The sequence below is a fragment of the Lathyrus oleraceus genome, chromosome 6, assembly GCF_024323335.1.
Source record: "Lathyrus oleraceus cultivar Zhongwan6 chromosome 6, CAAS_Psat_ZW6_1.0, whole genome shotgun sequence".
Lineage (NCBI taxonomy): Eukaryota > Viridiplantae > Streptophyta > Magnoliopsida > Fabales > Fabaceae > Lathyrus > Lathyrus oleraceus.
In genome coordinates, this window is record NC_066584.1 from 290,887,658 (window position 1) to 290,908,965 (window position 21,308).

Here is a 21,308-nt window from a genome sequence, read left to right on the forward strand (position 1 = left end):
TGAGGTCTTACACTCTATCCTTCCATATCATAGGAGCAAATGGCCAAAAGAGATGGACTTACAATTGTCCTCAATGGGCAAACAACAATGATAGCATCACAAAAGCAAATGAGATGATCATGCATTAATGGCAATTGATGATGATAAATGCATAGCATACAGGCAAACAAGTGCATATGAAGCAATCAATCAATCAATGAATAGCAAACAGCACACTCTATAGCCAAACAATGGGGGGGCTCACACAAGAGGGTTTGACTTTGAAAGTCCACTGTAATAGGTGAAGGTCGCTCTTAACCTTGCCATTGAGAGGCTAAGGTGAAGCAGATGAATAGGAGATGAGGGGTGTGCCTCATTGCTTCTATCTCAGGTCAGAGAGAGCATCAAATAATAGAAAGTGGGGGAGTTCAGAAAGATGGAACTCTTTCCCCTTTATTGACTCGATTAGATCTTGGGTTTTTATCTCAATGCTTCAACCATATAATGGGAGCCCAGAGAGGACACACTGAATAGTGGGGAATAGATTGCTTATCCCTACCTTCCACCAATTGCCTTACTTGAAGGACTTTTCCTGCCTGGGACAATTTTAAACACACACAGGCATTGCCTCTTAAGGAGGACTTCAGACAGTTTGCCCGGTCAAATAACAGACCGGGTCTCCAGACTACATGAAGAAGAAAGGTTTATACCTCAAAGCAAATGCTAAATAGCAAAGCAAGCAACTAAAGCAACTAAAGTGTACCTGAAAAAGTCAAACTTATTAGTAAACAAGTCAGCAGTTCAAACCAAAAGAAATGAACCAATAGTCAACCACAGAGGGACCAATTGTGCAAGGCACAAAGACTCAAATTACATGAGTCTACCTACAAAACAAGGGTTAGCACATGATAAACAATTCAACTCAATCAAATTTGAATGATCTTTGAAGCACTGGTACTTAACCTGAAACAATAGCTCAATTGTAAGCTCAGAAGACCACTAGGACTAGCCTAGGGTCAAGGGTGAAAGAAAAGAGTCAAACAGCAAAGGAAAGTCAACCCAATTCATGTTCAAACATTTAAGAAGCAATCTCAATTGGATTCATAATCAAATCATGCATCATTGTCATTTCATATGCAAAAGAATGCAAAGCATGGCGAGAAAGAGCACAAATAGGTCAACAGCAAGACTTCATCCAAAAGTCAACCCAAACAATCTCAAAAATTATGAAATAAATCACATTCAAACCTAACATCTATCATGGTAGACATGTCAAATTTCATTGCATTTGGATGAGAGGAAGGCAGTCAATTAAAATCAAGAAGTCAACAAAATTCAAGTAAGCATAATGAAAATCAACAAGCATGGGTCAACTTCAAAAAATCATATCAATTTGAAAACAGAAGAGAAATGAATGAGGTTAACACCAATGCAAAGTTCAAGATGTCTAGTTATCACATATGAAATTTCATGGTCATACAATAAGATTTGAGAATTTCACAAAAGATTTGGCAATGTGTATCACATAAAGTCCACAAATGACTAAGCATGGAAGAAAATTCACAATCAAATGGAAAACAGCATGATTAATTCCAAGAAAATTCATACACAAACTAGACATGTGATAGATCATTCATGCAAAATTTGAGATCATTTGGAGGCCAGGAGACATGTGAACAAAAATCAAGAAGATGCACATCATTGGTGTGACACAAATTGTCACACCCTAGTTCAAAAAATCATATCTAGCAAACCACAAATGATAAATGCACAATCTTTATACCAAAATGAAGATGAATGAGTCTAGTTTTACCACAAAAAATTTCAAGCTCATTGGATATGTCATGACAATTTCACAAAAGGAATGGCACAATGTATCAATTATGCATACATGTCAAGAAAATAATTATCAATTAAAATCCAGCCAATGGAAAATTAATTAAAAATCACAATCAAATACTAGACATTCTTGTGAACATGATGCAAAAAAAAATCAGAATTTTTGGAGTTGAAATGGATGAGAAATTAATTTTTGAAGGTGATGAACAAATGGAACAAAATATGAAACACATAGCATGGCATATGGTCAAACAGGGGGTCAACGGTGGCATTTTTGTAATTAGCGTGCCACTTAACAAAGCTGTGCGTTTTGGGAGTGGAGAACGAAATGTTCTCATTGGTCCAAACCCAATGGAACAGTAGCACGGCCAAATGAACTCAAATTTTCTGAGTTTTCAAAACCCTTAGGGTTTAACAGCAACAGCAGCTCATATGCTCATCTTTAATCAATCATCATGGCAAACAAATCTCAAACAAAATCATGCAGACCACATGGTACCACAACCATAATATTCGTGCAACATAGAGCAACAGCAGCCAACAACAAAATCTGGGAAATGGCTCTAGAGTTTCAACAGCAAACATCATGTGTTCATCATCATAAAACAAGCTTCAAGCAAAATCACACAATAACATGGCATTGGTGTTCAGGCAACAACATTTAGCAACAACCAAACACAATTTCTCATGAACTTCCTGGACAGGCTTTAGGGTTTAAAAAGCAGCAGTAATCATCATCATCATCACGCAACTCGAATTTTCAAAATGCCCAGAATGACCAAACAAGCACATCAATAGAATCATTATGCAACATACAACATGAATGTGCTATCCATTTTTATTAGAACAACCTAAACAAACCAAATCGATTGAAAACATATTCATACACACAAATAAAAATCCAGATTTCTTGGCCATGACACAACCGTTTCAAGCAATATATAGTTTGTTGGAATCAGCAAGATGTAAACTACCTAAAGCATGGCATCATTTTGAGAAAGGAGTTGGTCGAAGATCTTACCTGATTTGAAGAAATTGTGAAAACAGTGTTGTTCTGGTGGTGTTGTGCTGGAACAGATGCTCACAATGGTGTATAGTGATGGATGCTTGATGCCTTTGCTCAGTAGTGCTTGAAAATGTCCAAATCGTGCTTGGCCATTGTTGGAGCTTAGTGAAAACAGAGTGAGAAGGAAGCTGCACAGGTGATGAATAATGCTTGAATGAGCTTTCAAATGTTGTTTAGAGCAGGGAGGAACCAAGGGTGCTTGTGGTCTTTGGAGCTTTTAGCAGAAAATCCAAATCGAGCCAAATGCCAAAATGAGAGAATGTGTGTTTTTTTGGTCTGTTATGTGTGTTGTGCTACTGCTCAGGCCAAATGGTTTGTGGCTGCCATGACAGAAAAAAAAGAGGAGTGAACTCTGCTTTTGGATGTTGCCTAGTGGTTTTGAACTTTGACAGTTTTTCTTCAAATCTGCCAACAGCAAGGTGAATCAAGATGAGTGAAAAAGTGGTTGGTCATGTGTTGCCAAGGATTTTCTTGCTGCAGGGTGTTGACTTTTTGATGCTGCAGGATTTGACAGTGTGGCTCCTTTTTACTGTTTGGCCAAATGGTTTGTGGTTTGTTGGTTATGTTGGCAGGGTTTGGAAATGATGAAAAATAGAGATGAACAAAACTGCCATGGTTGGCAAGGCAAGATTTGGAGTTGGACAGGAAAATGGTGAAGCAGTCCTGTTATCAAGCAAGGCAAGGTTGGTCTATTTTGGTATTGTGGACAAGGTTTAGACAGAAAATGCACAAGCAAAGTGAGAGGCTTTTTCAGTTTGGACAGGAAAGATTAAGTAGCAGGGTCAGTTGAGAGAGTGAGCCATCATCTAAAAATGAAGTGTTGTTGGATTTGTGATGACAGGAAAAAATGATGGAAGTGGTTGTGGCATGCTGGCCAAAAGCTCCATTGAGTGTTTGGATAGCTCTTGTAAAAATGCAAGTAAGGTCAATGCAGGTTTTTTTGATGAGTGATCCCTTTTTCTGCCATGTGTTGGATTGTGGCTGCTGCTAGTTTCATGTGACAGTACAAGGCCTTGTTGTTTTCTTGTGTTGCAATCTTTTATTGTGGCTGCAATTGGTGTTTGCAATGTGACAGACAATTATGGCTTGGGTCTGCTATGAGCAGTACCAAGCAGGGCAAGGCTTATGCTGTTGGGTGTTTTTTGACAGCTCTTTTCAAAATGGCCAAGGATCATGCTCCACAGAATGAAGTTTTCTCTTGTGTTATGCAGCCAAATCCTCAAAATGACAGAAAATTTTCCATGAAATCTGCTATGTCATATGGTACAAGTATGGTTCATGGATTTGGTTGTTGAAACAATGTCCTTTTGCCAATGTTCAAGTAAGCTAGTATGGCCATATGTACTGTTGGTTATTTGGCTGCAAAATGTGTGCACAATGACAGAAAAAAAATGCTGCATAATGCTGCTGCTCTTTTGAGGTACAAGGCATGGTTGTGGGATGGTATGGACAAGTATGGTGAGATTGTACTTTTCTTACAATTCAAGCAACCAAGCAATGGCCTCATGTACTGCATATTTTGACTTTGCAAACACATTCTAAATGACATTTCTGAGCTGTTCCAATTGGCCAAATGTTGAAAAAATGTCTATATCAAAAAGTCAACTCTTGGTCAAACTTGCATTTAAATGAAATAGGTCAAAAAATGCCATTTTGATTGGTGAAGTTTTGGCTCATGAAATTTATATTTTTGGAAAGAGGGGATCAAATGTGACTTGTAGGAAAAAACCCCACCAAAATTGGCCAAACGGTTTGGGAGATATGGCCCTTTGAAGTTCAAGATTTTCTGAAATCGATTCGATCATAACTTGCCAACCACACATGGGAATTGAGAGTTCTAGGACTTTTTGGAAATGGGAGAACAAGATCTTCAACTTTCATGTTGGGCAAAAATTCATTTGAAGCTTGTATCATGATGTAAGTTTGAGGATCAAGACTTTCCATTTATGGCAGGTTTCAGTTACAGGTCCAGTTTCCATTTCTGGAAATTTTCTGTTTGACTTCAAATTCTTCCATGATGAGGTTGGACATGACATATGAGGCTTGTATAGACATGAATGAACTCCTTCAAATCAATTCCATCCATCAAATCACTGATTAAATGGCCAGTTGACCAAGTTTGACTTTCTGTTGACTTTTCTAGGGTTTTGCATGATTGAACCACTTCTGATGAATTCCAGACCCTAATTCCTTGAGACCTTGATTTCCAATGATGTCCCAAGTTGTGTGAACTCTTGATTATTGGTCATGGTGCCCAAATTCTGCAAGAATGGCCATCATCCATTGCTTTGACTGACTGTTGACTGTCTTTGACCTAATTGCTGATAATTGCTTCAACTGCAAGCAACAAGGTTAGACTGACAATATTTTTGTACTTTTTGGATGATAAACATATGAAAAGCAATAATATACAAATGCAAAACATGCTTGGTGATCAAGAACCACACACACAAGGCAACCTACCCACTAGGAGGGAAGCAAAGGCATGCAATGATCCTTGAGGCTATGATATGAGATGATATGGGCCATGAGGGATCTTAGGGCCAAAATTGGGGTCTTACAAACTCATTGTACCAACCCTAGGGTTTTGATCTCATGGAAAAATGCACTTGTTGCCTTGCACAATTGAATCTCCTAACCAGTCTTGCTTGATGAGATGCAATGGACTATGCAATGACCATGAAATGTTAATGACCTAGAAATGAAATGTATATACAAATGGGAGGTGCAAATTTGAGGTGCTACAGCTGCCCCTATTCAATCAATAGGGAACCTGAACGGATGAGAGCAACGGCTGTCAGACCTTCAAGGTAAACAGGGATTGAATACCAAAGAACCGTAGAAATTTGCACTCTGCGAGGATCCAAGAAAACTGTTCATCAATGGCAATTTCCACTGGGATCTGACATTTATCACTGGACCAGACAAGATGTTTACAAACGACTTCCCCGGGGATTTTGATTTTTTTTTCAGAAAAAAGGAACCACATCCAAACATCGAAAGACGATGAATGGGAATAGAAATCACAACTAGACGCCAACGGACGACTAGGAAAAACTCGACGTTCATTGACACCAACGGAGAGGTGACCAGACATCAACGGATGAATGGGAAGACTCGACCAGACGTCAACAGACGAACGGGAGAAGCTCGACGTTTATCGACACCAACGAAGAGGTGACCAGACATCAACGGATGAATGGGAAGACTCGACCAGACGTCAACGGACGAACGGGAGAAGCTCGACGTTTATCGACACCAACGGATGAACTGGGGAAAGAGATACAACCAGACGTCAACGGACGAATGAGAAAAACTCGACGTTTATCGACACCAACGGAGAGGTGACCAGACATCAACAGATGAACTGGGGAAAGAGATACAACCAGACGTCAACGGACGAATGGGAAAAACTCGACTTTTATCGACACCAACGGAGAGGTGACCAGACATCAACGGATGAACTGGGAATACTCGACCAGACGTCAATGGACGAACGGGAGAAGCTCGACGTTTATGGACACCAACGGAGAGGTGACCAGACATCAACGGATGAACTGGGGAAAGAGATACAACCAGACGTCAACGGACGAATGGGAAAAACTCGACGTTTATCGACACCAACGGAGAGGTGACCAGACATCAACGGATAAACTGGGAATACTCGACCATACGTCAACGGACGAACGGGAGAAGCTCGACGTTTATCGACACCAACGGAGGGGTGACCAGACATCAACGGATGAACTGGGGAAAGAGATACAACCAGACGTCAACGGACAAATGGGAAAAACTCGACGTTTATCGACACCAACGGAGAGGTGACCAGACATCAACGGATGAACTGGGGAAAGAGATACAACCAGACGTCAACAGACGAATGGGAAAAACTCGACGTTTATCGACACCAATGGAGAGGTGACCAGACATCAACAGATGAATGGGAAAGGGATAGAGGATGTTACGCACATCGAAAGATGATGTCTACGGACACTGAAACAAGACCCACACGAGGATCAACACGACACCTCGGGTACCGCAAGGATGACATCTACACATGTCGAGACAAGGCCTATCACTTGTCGGGGACTACGTTGGGGAAGTCAAGCTTTCCTTTCACTGATGAATGAGGAAACAACCTTCTCTGGGGGACTATCAACCTTGAATGCTGTTTGTCAAGAGCAACTGTAGCAAATGCACCGTACAGAAGTTGAACAATGATCCGCCTCTGCCGGGGATATGGTCTAATCAGGTTTAACACATGAATGCATATGTTTGAATTTTTCTATGGCGTAATGCTCCATGTTGAATGGAAATGCTATGCTATTTGAGGATGCGATGATCACTACATGCAAGATGCAAATGATGAAAACTCCTGTTGGGGAGCACCGGATTGCTCTGTCGAGCACACAAACTGATGAATTCTCCAACTCTAGGGGGAGACTCTGTCTGAGAAATACTCTGCGGGGAAAAAGCACCAACTTATCAAACGTGCTGGGGAATAGCACTGCTGCTGGAGAAAGAATAGATCCCACCGGGGACAACCTCCACCAAATCCAATCCACTCGGGGACTCTGCTAGGGGAACAACCAATGCTCACCTCTTCTGAGGATGTCTGCCAATCCACAGGTAGGATAGACTCTACTGGGGATAATTTCCACCGTACCTGATCTACTTAGAGATTTGTTGGAGAAAACCATCAACACAACCCTCTGCTAAGGAGATCTGCTAGGGGAAAACACTCCACACCCTGATGGGGAAATGCATAACTCTGTTGGGGAAATAACATACCCGACCATGCTGGGGAAAGCGTTCACGACCACGCTGGGGATAGCAGTACTTCAAACCAGACTGCTGGGGAATAGCCCAATACTCCACTGACACCTCCGCGGGGGATACGACAACCTTCAGACTCAGTGGGGATAAACCACTTTCAGGCCTGCTAATCAACTACTGGGGAAGAACCGTTCTAATATCTTTCGGACTTGCTTGGGGAAACCAACACTTCCAAACCTGTTGAGGAATACAATACTTCAAACCCGAATGCTGAGGACCAGAGTACCCACTGATACCCTCTGCTGGGGATACAACCTTCAGACTCAGTGGGGACCAACAGCCTTCAGACTGGCTGGGGATATAATAGCCTTCAGACCTGCCACCCGACTACTGGGGAATAACAGTTCCAGCAGCTTTCAGACTTGCTTGGGGAATCGACCATTCTCAAGCCTGCTGGGGAGACATCCTCAATCCTGCGGAGGAATCCCTGATCTTGGCTATACTGGGGGGACAAGTCCTACAGACACCTCCGCTGGGGATATGGCAACCTTCAAGCTCGTTGGGGAGACACCAATCTTGAATTTGCTAGGGAGATAAATAACCTCAAACTCACTGGGGAGATACGACCTATTTGGCACGGAACACCTGTCGATTCGTCGAACACTGGCGTTCATCATCCAACCACAGTGTCAACTTTCCTCTTTTGAGAGACTCCCAGACTCATCCGGTCTTTTCTAATTCATCACCTAATATTCTCGTCTCTTCCTTGCTTCGAGACAACTGATTTCCTCAGATCCGGGCTAACTTTCTAATCTTCAGACTTTGAAGAGTCTTCTTGATTAACCCTCTAGGATTGTCGTCCTTATTTCGCCATCTTTTCACCGTTCTTCTATCCCTTGCCCCTGATTGGACTCTGCAGGGATCTTCTGTCAAAATGTCACCCATCACCAATTGCAAGTGAATGAAGGTATCCAATGGTACCTGCACAAGAGATCGTTAGATAAAAGCGTGCCCCAGGCGTGCCAACATTTCAACACCTAGGTCACTCAAACTTCCGAATAAGATTTCCAGATTTCAATCTTATAAGCATGCACCGGAAGGGACCTCTATATTTCAAAATACAAATATGCTTATAAAAAATAAACGGATGTTTTTGCAATCAAAGCGGTAAGGAAAACAAAAACAAAATTTATTTGACTGAACATGCATTATATTGATTGAAACAAAAAGGTGGCTCAAAACTGAGCAACACACAGGAAGCAATCCCTAAAAAGAGGTGATCGCGCACGAAAGGAAAAATCTATCCTAATGGCAATGTGAAACCGTGATCTCATCGGGTTCCAACTTGGTTACACCCCATATGTCCTCAAGACTTTCCGCACTTTCTGTCTTCTGAACAAGGCGCTTCCGATCGATCTCTGTCGGAGATTATCCAAGTCATATCTCAAGCACAAACGATCATGTTGGACGCAGTTGTTCGTTTCATTCCTTTTTTTGCCTGGACCGCCCTTTCGGGTTTTTAGTCCACCGGGATACCCTTTTTTTCCCAAGTCGCCCTTGTGGGGTTTTCGACTTGTCGGGTGTACGGTTTTTTTTTTATCCCTAATTTTTGCCCGAACCTTTTCCTTTTTTTCTCTTTGGTTCGCCGGGATGCCCTTTTTTGCCTGGACCCTTTTGTTCTTTTCGTCCAGCGGGTCTCTTTTACGAAGTATTTTTTTTTAACTGCGTCCGCATTCACAGGGGATGGAAAATCCTCACCATCCATGGTCGTCAACAAGGCTCTACCAGAGAACGCCTTCTTGACCGCGAATGGGATCCATAATTGTGTGTCCACTTGCCCCTACAATCGTTGAGGAGGAAGGATCCTTTTCAATACCAGCTCTCCCACGTGGTACGCACAAGGTCGCACTTTTCGGTCAACAACATGGTTCATTCACTGGGTACAAATGCCCCATGACAAGTAACTGCCAGCCTCTTTTCCTCAATCAGGCTCAACGCGTCATACCGAGTCCTTATTCATTCCGCCTTCTCTAATTTTACATCCACCAGGACTCTCCATGATGAAACCTGGACCTCAAATGGTAGCACCGATTCCTTCTCATACACCTGTGAGGAAGGCGTTGCCCCAGTAGATGCACGCACCGAGGTTCGATACCCAAGATGCAAGCTTCGTACTCAGCCACCATTATTGGTGCAATCAAATGCTAACCGGGAAACGAAGGGAATGTGGGATCCCTTTAGCGTAACCAAAGCAGCACTAACTCATTCACATTAACCTCCCCCCATCAGACATCAGAATCCGTTCAGATTCAGGGTCAGGCCCCTCCTCCGGGATCGGTTCCTCAGAATCTTTCAATTTGAGCACCTCGAGATGTCCTCATCAGGGAACTCAAACTTCCTTGGTTGATAATCCTCAATGGGTTGCGGGGCGAGGTAATCGGACAATACACTCCCCTTGATTGCCTTCTGAGAGGTATAATGAATATTCACAAATCAGTTAGAATCATTTGCCCTCTCGCAACCCGTCCGGTCAATGCTGACTTCTCAAACGCATACTTGATCGGATCCATCTTGGACATCCACAAAGTGGTCTGAACCAGCATATACTGTCTCAGTCGGCGAGTAGCCTATGCCAAAGTACAGCAAGTTTTCTCGAGCAGTGAATGTATTGTTTCACAGTCGGTAAACTTTTTGCTAAGGTAAATTGCGTGCTCTTTTCAACCATACTCGTCATGCTGACCCACTACACACCTCACAGATCCCTCGAGGGCTGTCAAGTACCAGATTAATAGTTGTTCCTTCCATGGGAGGCATCAGAATCAGAGGTTCCTGCAACTTATTCTTTTATCTTTCAATGCCCCTTGGCAATCATTATTCTACCTGACCTTTTGATCTCTCTTTTTTCTTGAATGGGTTCCCACGTGGCTGTCAGATGAGATATGAACCGTGAAATGCAATTCAATCTATCTAAGAAACCACGAACCTTCTTTTCTGTTCTCGGTTCAGGCATTTCTTGTATTGCTTTATCTTTTTTTTTTTTAGCAGGATCGACCTCGATTCCTCTTATCCGCTCACAATAAACCTCAGCAGTTTACCGGACAACACTCCACAAGTGCACTGATTCGGACTCAACCTCAGTCTGAGTGGTCTCGATCCGGTCAAACAACTTGCCCCGGTCTACCGGATGCCCTTTTTCTGTTTGGGACTTTGCTATCATGTCATCAACATAGCATTCAATTTCATGATGAATCATATCATGAAACAAAGTCACTCTGATACGTGGCACTGGCGTTCTGCTTCACTAGAGGACAGTCTTCTCTCAATGGTAGCTTGTGCACAACGATATCGGTATCCGACCCTGGCATATCCTGATACGACCAGGCGAAGGTATCCACATGCTCTTTTAACAGTGCTACCATTCTGCTCTTTATATTAGCCCCTGAAGCGGCCCCAACTTTCACTTCCTTTCTGACCTCGTCGGTGCTTGGAATAACAATCTTGAATCGCTCCTCGTGCGGTTGAATCACCTTCTCCTCTTGTCTTAACAACTTGGCTAATTCCAGCAGATCACAATCTTCTTCGCCTTATTCTTCGGCATGATAGATCGGATTGTCGAAGTCATACAGAGGTGTAACCGAATTGTTATCAATGAGATCAGGAGGATAGTCACTTTTGAGGTCGGAAAAAGACAAATCAAAAGGAAAGAAAAATGAAAATAAACATTGCCATTTTTATTTTTTTAAACTGCAAAAATAAATGAAAGACAGGGAGCACCGCTTTTACTACAAAACATCCATTTATTAATGATGCAAAATGTTGCACGATGAAACACCTGAGATGGCCCTTACAATGGACCATTACGTTTCGGGCAAAACGTATGGCTTTCATGCAAAAAAAATTGAAAAATATAAATAATACTCTTCATGATGAGTGACAGTGGTGATCTTTGAGGCCTTCCAGTTCCCTGGTACGCACGATTTTATCCACGAGTCAAGCTCGCAGTCACTGTCAATCTCTTCACCCACTGTACCGGCGTGACCCGGATCCAGCATTCCGGCACTAACGAATGTGAACGGTGGACGACGTCCTCTATTTTGTCTAGATGACTCTTGATCTGGCTGATAGCCAACCCCGAACATATCCGCTTTTACCATAATGTCTATGATCTTTCCCCATCCTAGGGCTTTTCCGTTCTTCACCACTTCCATGGCCTGTTTGTAAGAAGAAATGGACAGCTTCTTCTCTTTCTCAGCTAGAATGGCATCCTCTACCTTGACGATTTCAACAACCTGACTTGGTGTTTCAAATTTTTCACCGTCCATTTCTACTTCCATCATTCTCTGGATCGTTTCCCCCATCACTACACACCCCTTTGTGGCGACGGCCGCACAACAGTTATCATCACTAGGGAATGCTCCACTCTTTATCAGATGTTTTGGGACCACGGACACTGAAGTTTTTAACTGATCCCCCTCAGGCACCTCTATTCCTCTCTTGTCCTTTGACATCACCTTCACCCCCACAGGTCCCGGCACGGGGTTAGCGTTAACATTCAGTGTTGGCGCCAAACTGATGGCCTTAGAATCCCCCATATCTTGGACGACATGCTTAAAAGCTCTACAACCCTCAATGTTGTGTCCGGGTGCCCCAGAATGGAACTCGCACCTGGCATTCTCGTCGTAGTTTGCAGGCCTCTGACGCAGTTCTACAGGAACCAATATCCTCGGCCGAACTAACCCATGATCCCTCAACCTCTTGAACAGAAGGGTATAAGTCACGGGCGGTTTATCAAACTGACGATCCGTCCCCTTCTTCACTTGGCCTTTAGATTTCTGTGCTTTCTGTTGAGGTGGCGGTTGTTTCTGTGGTACAGATGGATTACCTACAGGAGCGGTTACAGTGGCAGCATAAGGGTGGTAACGATCCTTACCGCGTTCTTTCTTGGCCTGCACACCACCTGATTCAACCTCCTTCTTGAGCTGACCACTGCCAGAGGGCTTCTTTACTACGGATGACGGAGCCTTTCCCTGAACTTTCTCTTTTATCATCCATTCCTCAATCCTTTCCAACCTCTCAGCCATTGCCTTCTGCCCCAAAGCGAGCCCTTGCACGACTTTGAACAACTCCCTCATCATCTCTTTCAATTCGAGAATGTCGGCGTTGGGTGGATCCATCAGTCTGAGAAATATGAACGGGAGAGCTATGCACACCGGTTCGATACTGACACCTACAAAACATCAAACAGGTTAATATGACTCACACATGCAATGTCTATCCGTATGAGGAGAATTCCGTCCTTTGATTCTGGTTTCATTGAGATGGATAATATTTCATCAACAACATTCTGACATCCGAATGTCTCTCGACCAGAATCTCAATCAAAAAAATGGACCCTGAGTACGGATAGACATGGGTTAAATGCAGATGAATGCGAAATGGGAATGATGCAAATGCATGCAGGCAGGTCACCGTGCCATCTTCCAAGTCATCTGAGGATCAACTGTACTGGACCGGTCTCTGAACTGACCACAATCATCTGAGGGCCCGAGTAACCATAAATCCGACTTGGGGAGTTCCGAAATAAACGGAACCGGGGAATATATCACTATCATCACAAGAGATCCACTGAACGGGTGACAACCAGATCCTCTGAACAAGTATCCTCACATTCAACCCGGGGATCTGAAATAAACGGAACCCGCTGATAGATATCACGGACAGAATTCCGGCGTGTCAGAGATAGATATCCATATGTCCAACTGAACCATAGTCACCATCAGTACCTGCAAATGATTCAACCCCTCCCCACTCACGGGTGTCATCTAGGCCAGGGTAAGGTCGAGAGAAACGCAGCATAAATAACCCTTTCATAGAATATCATCATATACACACCCGAAGTATGTAACGATAATACCCCATCAGAGTCTGAACTGCTCGTGATATCAAGTTTCGCTAAGTGGCGCAATACCACCCGCTTCCCAAGAATCACTCTATTCCTAGGTGTCCTAGAGTTCACTCATAGCCTGGGTATTAGGCCTTTTACCTCATGTAACTCCCACCCCAACAGAGAGACAAACACAGCACATCCAACACAGATGAAACATATGATGAATGCAAACATAAATGCAAACAATAAACAAATGAATGCAATAAATGAAACAGCAAAAGCAACCAAACCCTATTCTAGAAAGCGCTAGGAGAGACTCACTTAGGGAAGATGGACCAGCAAGAGGTCAACTTCTCTCCATTTCCCCAACAGAGTCGCCAGTTGTCGCATTACGCGAAAAACCGGCGGGAAAACGAAACAACAGAGCCGCCACCGTGCATTATTTATCCCAAAAGAGGGAAAGGAAACGCTCGAAGTAAACCTAGAAAAGACATGGTCTCGCGACCAGAGAACGATGGGATCGGGAGTCGGTTATGCGAAGGGAAGGTATTAGCACCCTTACGCATCCGTCGTACTCGACGGGATCCACGCACAAAAGAATAGAAGAAAGGTTGCTAAAAATTGATCACAAACTGCACACAAGGCTGGAAGGAAACACAGAGAGACAAAAGAAACGGGACTCGGCAGGATATCACATCTTGGGCCTACGTAGTCTGTCAGGCACAGACATCAGAGTCGACGTAGTTCGGGACCGGGGAAACGTGCTCGCTAGGATGTCGCATCCTATGCATACGTATCTTCTCTGACCGGAGAAGAATCAGAGCACTCGTAGCTCGGCTAACGCACGCCAAACAAAACCACACAGGAAACCGACTGCCAATCGCTGGACTTACGTCAGACTCCACACAAACAGACAAACATGGAAACCGAATGCCAATCGCTGGACTTACATCAGACTCCGAACCAACAAACACATACACAGGAAACCAACTGCCAATCGCTGGACTTACGTCAGACTCTGAACACACGCAAGGGACACAGGAAACCGACTGCCAATCGCTGGACTTACGTCAGACTCCAACAAACAAGCAAGACACAGGAAACCAACTGCCAATCGCTGGACTTATGTCGGACTCCAAACACATACAAAGGGGTTGCAAAAGAAAAAGGGCGCCCAGAGAGATCAACTCATCTCCTGCCTACGTACCTCATCTGGTATGAGGATCAGGGCGACGTAATTCCCCTAAACAGGGAAAGATCTTCTGTCCTAACCAGAAACAAAGGGAGACACAAACTACTAGGGAGACTACGACTCGAGCCTAGAGGTTGTCATGCATACGATCCCTATGTTGAGGTTTCTATCTAACTTGCACAGGGAGCAAGCTATCCTAAACAGCACAGGCAAATACATACAAGCACACAAAGCAAGCACACACACTATATGCAAACAATTGGGCTCATACAAGGTTAGGCTGTGAACCACAAGCCAACTGGAATCGGGTGTGGTTAGCTCTTAACCCTAACATTGAGAGTTAGGGTGAAGCAGATGAAATGGGGATGAGGATAAGACCTCACAGCTCTTATCCCTGGCCTGGGAGAGCTTCAAACAATAGAAGGTGTGGGAGTTCAGAAAGTAGGAACTCTTCTCCACATATGACTGACACAACAAAGATCTTGGGTTAATATCCACAATGCATCAACACATGGTGTGTGAGCAAAGTGAATGACACACTGAATAGCAGGAGATGGATTGCACATCTCTTTTATCTACCAATTGCCTCATAAGAGGACTTTTCCTGCTTGGCACAAAAGTAAACAAACACAAGCATTGCCTCTTAAGGAGGGCTTCAGACAGGTGCCTGCCCACATAACAGGACAGGTCTTCCAGACTACATCAAGTTAGAGAGTTATACCTCAGTGGTTAAGCAACCAAGCAAAGCAAAAGCAAGTTCAAAAGAACTCAAAGCAACTTAGGTACCTGTGAAAAATCTAACCCAATCAGTACACAGTTCAATCAATCAAACAGACAACAGTCAATCACACAGACAGACAAAGCATCAGGCAACAATGTGCAAGGCACAAGCCAATAGGCACAACACAAATGACTTGGCATCAACCTACAAAACAACATAAGGTTAGCCAACATCAATCAACTAATCAATCCAAATGAGTGAACCACTTCAACCATGGTAATGTGCTTCTTAACCTGAAATCCACAATCCAAACAGTGAGTCCAAACCACTAGGTCAAAGCCTAGGGTCAAAAGTAGGTCAAACATTCAAAATAGAACACGAAATTTAACATGAATCAACTTAATTCAATCAAGAACACGTTCCAAAAGGTCCCATATCAATATCATTAACCAAAAGCATTTCATGAACCAAACATGGCAAGGTATGCAAATTGTGACCACATTGTGACATCAGAAGAAATAAATGCACATTAAATCAAAAATGATTCAAACAATCTTGGAAATTTTCATGAGTAAACAGGACATACAACATGATCATCACACAAAAAATTAGAGGCATTGGACATCATTAAGCATGGCAATCACATAGCATAAGTCAAGACAAGCACATGTATGACACAAATTGTCACACCAAGTTAGCATAGGCATAAAACAGGGATGGATCATGGTAAAAACCTCAAACCAAATCCAAAACAACACTCAACATGTCTAGAAATAGTATGCAAAAATTCAGAAGCATTGGATAAGAAACAAGCATTTTATGATCAAATGAAGTTCAAGGCCATTTTAGAGCTCAAATATGACCAACCAGAATGAAAAATCTCAATTAAATCAGAAATGATCCCAATAATTCCAACAAAAATCATGATCAATCACAACATCTATAACATGCATCACACAAAAAATTAGGAGCATAGGATATCATTTGGCATGGCAAACACATCAATCAAGTTGAACATCACAAGGTGTGACACAAATTGTCACACCAACTTAACATGATCATAAAACAGAAATGGTAAGTGATAAAAATACCAAATCAACACCAAAATGTCAAGTAATGTGTCTAGTTATAGCATGCAAAATTTCACATTCATTGGATTAAATACCAGCATTTCACAAAGGTATGAGCATGGCAAGGTCAAATGTGCATACATGTTCAAACTCCTTAGACAAAATATTTTCCAGGCCAGGCACAACTTGTAAAAATATGATGATAAAAAACTAGAGAGAATGAGGAACATGATGCAAAAAATTGGAGATCATTTGGTTGATTTTTCAATTTATAATGAATTTTTGAAGTTGAGAAATATTTGAAAAAAAAGAAATGAACAAGCATGAACATATGAAGAAATGAGAAAATGCAAGGCTAAATGGAAGTGCACTCAGCCAGTATCGAACCTTGGCAATATTTGAATCCAGAAATGCGCGCTACATCAAACGACCGTGTTTTGATGTCAAAACCCTAAAACGCGCGCCAGCATGATTCAAAAATCCACAGGTAACGCCTATGCGTTCCGCAGGAAACCTTATGCGTTTTGCAGGAAATTTCGCAGGAAAATCTCCAGCAAAACTGGAGAATGCATGAACATGATGAACACGATGAAGATCTTCATCCAACATTTTTCCAGAAAAAATCAAATGCTCCAGAAATGAAAAATGAACACATCAATCAACTCATCATGCATCATACAACAAGAATCCATGAATCATTCATGCAAAAACATCATTAAACGCATGGATCGAAGGAAATAAAAAGCATCATCCAAACTTGAATCACATGTAACTTGCTCAAATCAGCACCAAATCACTCCATTCAAAGCTCAGATTTACCACCATTCAAAGATCTATACAACTAGTATAATGGATTGGAAAATTAAAGAGGTCGAAAAACCAACCTCTTGATGAGCAGAATTGAAATCCCTTGCTTCCAAGCCTTGCCACGCCTCAAATCTCTTCCAATATGCTTCTTGAGATGAATGATGATGAATGTGAGGCTCAAGGATGCACGAATCCAGCTCAAGCTTCAACTGCCATGGATGTTTCACACCTTGAACATGAACAAGAATGCAACAATTTCCTCTGTTTCCACGTGCAAATGTGCTCAATTATGCTTCATGATGATGAATTGATCACTAGAAAATGCTTAGGTTTGAAAAATTTTGCAGAAAAAGTGAGAGAAAAATTTGGAGATTTTGGTGATTCTAGATCTAGAATTGATAATTGTGATAAAAAAACAGTTATGATTAAGCATATATACTCCATGCTAATCATGTTTAGGAAGTGTTTAGGGCAAATGCAAATGTCATTAGGGAGTTTGTGGTGTGAATGCAAAAAATGAAATTTTCTCTCCATGCACCCTCATGCACGTGAACAGTGCATGTTCAATGTCAAAAATGCCTTAAAATGGTTTCATGCACATGTTGGAATTGATTTGGTATGCATATGTTCAACCAAAATGAAGTTATGCAATTTCTTCCCCAAAATCTTCATGAATGAGCCAATGCCATGCAAATGAGAATTCATGTCAAATGATGATATGCTTGGAAAATACATGTTATAAGGATCAATATGCAAAAAGAACCACTCAAATTGGAGTTTTGGTTTGAAAGTTATGCTCATTTGAAGTTTAAACCACACTTTGCCATGATTGGATCATATCTCCTCAACCACACATGAGAAATTCATGATCTTGGACTTTTTGGAAATGGGAGAGAAAGATATTCAACTTTCATGTTGGACAAAATTTCATTTGAAGCTTTCTTGATGATGTAATCTTGAGTTGAAGTTGGTCCAAAACCTTTCCATTTTTGGAAACTTTCAAATTACAGGTCACTTGCTATTTTTGGAAAGTCTTGATCTGACTTCAAATCCTTCAATGTTGATGTTTGAAATGTCAAATGAGACTTGTATGAACATGAATGAGGCTTCTCTAACCATTTCCCACCTCCAAATTCACCATTGAATTGATAGTTGACTTTTGTTGACTTTTCAAGGTCTCAAATGAATTGTACATGGACTGATGATCTCTGAGCCTTCAATTCTTGGCCAAACCACTTCAGAATGATCCTCGGGTCACATGAACTCATTGTACCAACCCTAGGGTTTTGGTCTCATGGAAAAATGCACTTGTTGCCTTGCACAATTGAATCTCCTAACCAGTCTTGCCTGATGAGATGCAGTGGACTATGCAATGACCATGAAATGTTAATGACCTAGAAATGAAATGTATATACAAATGGGAGGTGCAAATTTGAGGTGCTACATACCTCCCGATCAAGATTGGACCTAGTGATTTCCATATCACTTTCCAAGTCATGGACATACATCCGTCATACAGCTGTTTGCTTGGTAGACCATGGATTCACGAGGCAGGCGCCGTGACATCCACCCTGCACCAAAAGTTGAAGTTCGTCAAGAACAAAAAGTTGGTGGTGATAGGGGGAGAGAAGGCTCTCTTGGTCAACCATTTATCTTCCTTTTCCTACATTGATGTTGAGGATGAGGTTGGAACTCCATTCTAAGCCTTATATATTGCTGAGCCTTCTAGGAAAGGACTTTCTTCATTTGTCTCCTATAATGACGCGAAGTTGGCCATTGAGCATGGTGCAACTACTGGTTTGGGGAAAATGATAAAGATGGTAGATAATAAGTCTCGGGCTGGTATAGGGTATTCTTCCAGTGTTTCTAATGATCTTGGGATGTTTCAGAGTGGAGGTTTCATCCATGCCGTTGGAGATCAAGAAGCTGCTACCATCGTTGAAGAAGATGAAGAGGAAAACCTCAGCAACTTTGTCATACCTGGCGGAATCTGCAATAATTGGGTCGCTGTTGATGTTCCAACAGTTATCCATAAGTCAACGTAATGTGTCCATTTTGTTAAAAAACCCTTCTCCCATGCCAAAAGGAGAAGCAAAGACATTGTTGGAATAATTGATTAATACAATGATATTCATTCAATAATTGCATGTTAAATGTTTATTTTTCAAATTATTTTTCATTTTTGCTTTTCGCATGAAATTGGTGATCACCATAAAACCCAAAAAAGAGAGAATAAAATCAATTTTTCATCTGCATAATGATTTGCCTTGATTGAATTCTGAAATCTCTTTTATACTCAAAATCATTATGCAGGTTAATCAAACCCATTGAACATAATGATCCAACACCATCTCCCAACTTTGAGTTCCCTATATTTGAGGCAGAAGAAGATGATGTTGAAGAGATTCCCGATGAGATTACTCGTCTGCTTGAGCATGATGAGAAGATCATTCAGCCACATCTTGAGAGTCTGGAAACAGTCAACTTGGGGTCTGAAGACTGCATTCGTGAAGTGAAGATTGGGGCACTCCTCGAAGAGTCTGTTAAGAAGGGGTTGGTTGAGTTGCTACGAGAATATGTCGATGTCTTTGCCTGGTCGTATGAAGACATGCCTGGTCTAGATACTGATATCGTGCAACATTTCTTGCCGTTGAAGCATGAGTGTGTGCCTATGAAGCAAAAGCTCAGAAGAACTCATCCTGATATGGCAATGAAGATTAAAGAAGAAGTTCAAAAGCAAATTGATGCGGGGTTTCTGGTGACTTCTACATATCCTCAATGGGTGGCCAATATTGTGCCTGTATCTAAGAAAGATGGAAAAGTCTGAATGTGCATGGATTACCGTGACTTGAATAAAGCTAGTCCAAAAGATGATTTCCCTCTACCACACATTGATATGTTGGTAGACAATACGGCTAAGTTCAATGTCTTTTCATTTATGGACAGATTTTCCGGTTATAATCATATTAAAATGGCACTCGAGGATATGGAGAAGACAACATTCATCACACATTGGGGAACATTCTGTTATCGAGTGATGCCCTTCGGTTTGAAGAACGCTGGAGCCACGTATCAACGTGCTATGACTACCTTGTTTCATGACATGATGCACAAGGAGATTGAGGTATATGTCGATGATATAATTGCAAAGTCGAAAACGGAAGTTGAACATGTAGAACATTTGTTGAAGCTTTCCAGCGTTTGAGGAAGTACAAACTCCGTTTGAATCCGAACAAGTGTACATTTGGAGTCTGTTCCGGAAAGTTATTGGGCTTTATTGTCAGCGAGAGAGGTATTGAGGTTGATCCTGCCAAGGTCAAAGCAATACAAGAGATGCCTGCGCCCAAAATTGAGAAGCAAGTCCGAGGTTTTCTTGGCCGCTTGAACTACATTTCAAGATTTATATCCCACATGACTGCCACATGTGCGCCTATATTCAAGCTCCTCCAGAAATATCAGTGTCATGATTGGACCGAGGATTGCCAAAAGGCCTTTGACAGTATCAAAGAGTATCTGTCCGAGCCTCTGATTCTGTCTCCGTCTGTTGAAGGAAGACCATTGATTATGTCCTTGACTGTGCTTGATGATTCCATGGGTTGTGTCCTTGGTCAGCAAGATGAATCAGGAAAGAAAGAGTATGCAATATACTACTTGAGTAAGAAGTTCACCGACTGTGAGTCTCAATACTCAATGCTTGAGAAAACATGATGTGCTTTGGCTTGGGCTGCCAAGCGTTTACGCTAGTATATGCTGAATCATACAACTTGGTTGATATCCAAAATGGATCCGATCAAGTATATCTTTGAGAAGCCTGCTTTAACTGGGAGGATTTCCCGTTGGCAGATGCTGTTATCTTAGTATGATATTGAGTACCGATCTCAAAAAGCTATTAAAGGTAGTATCTTGGTTGATCATTTGGCACATCAACCAATTGAAGATTATCAGTCTGTGCAATACGACTTCCCTGATGA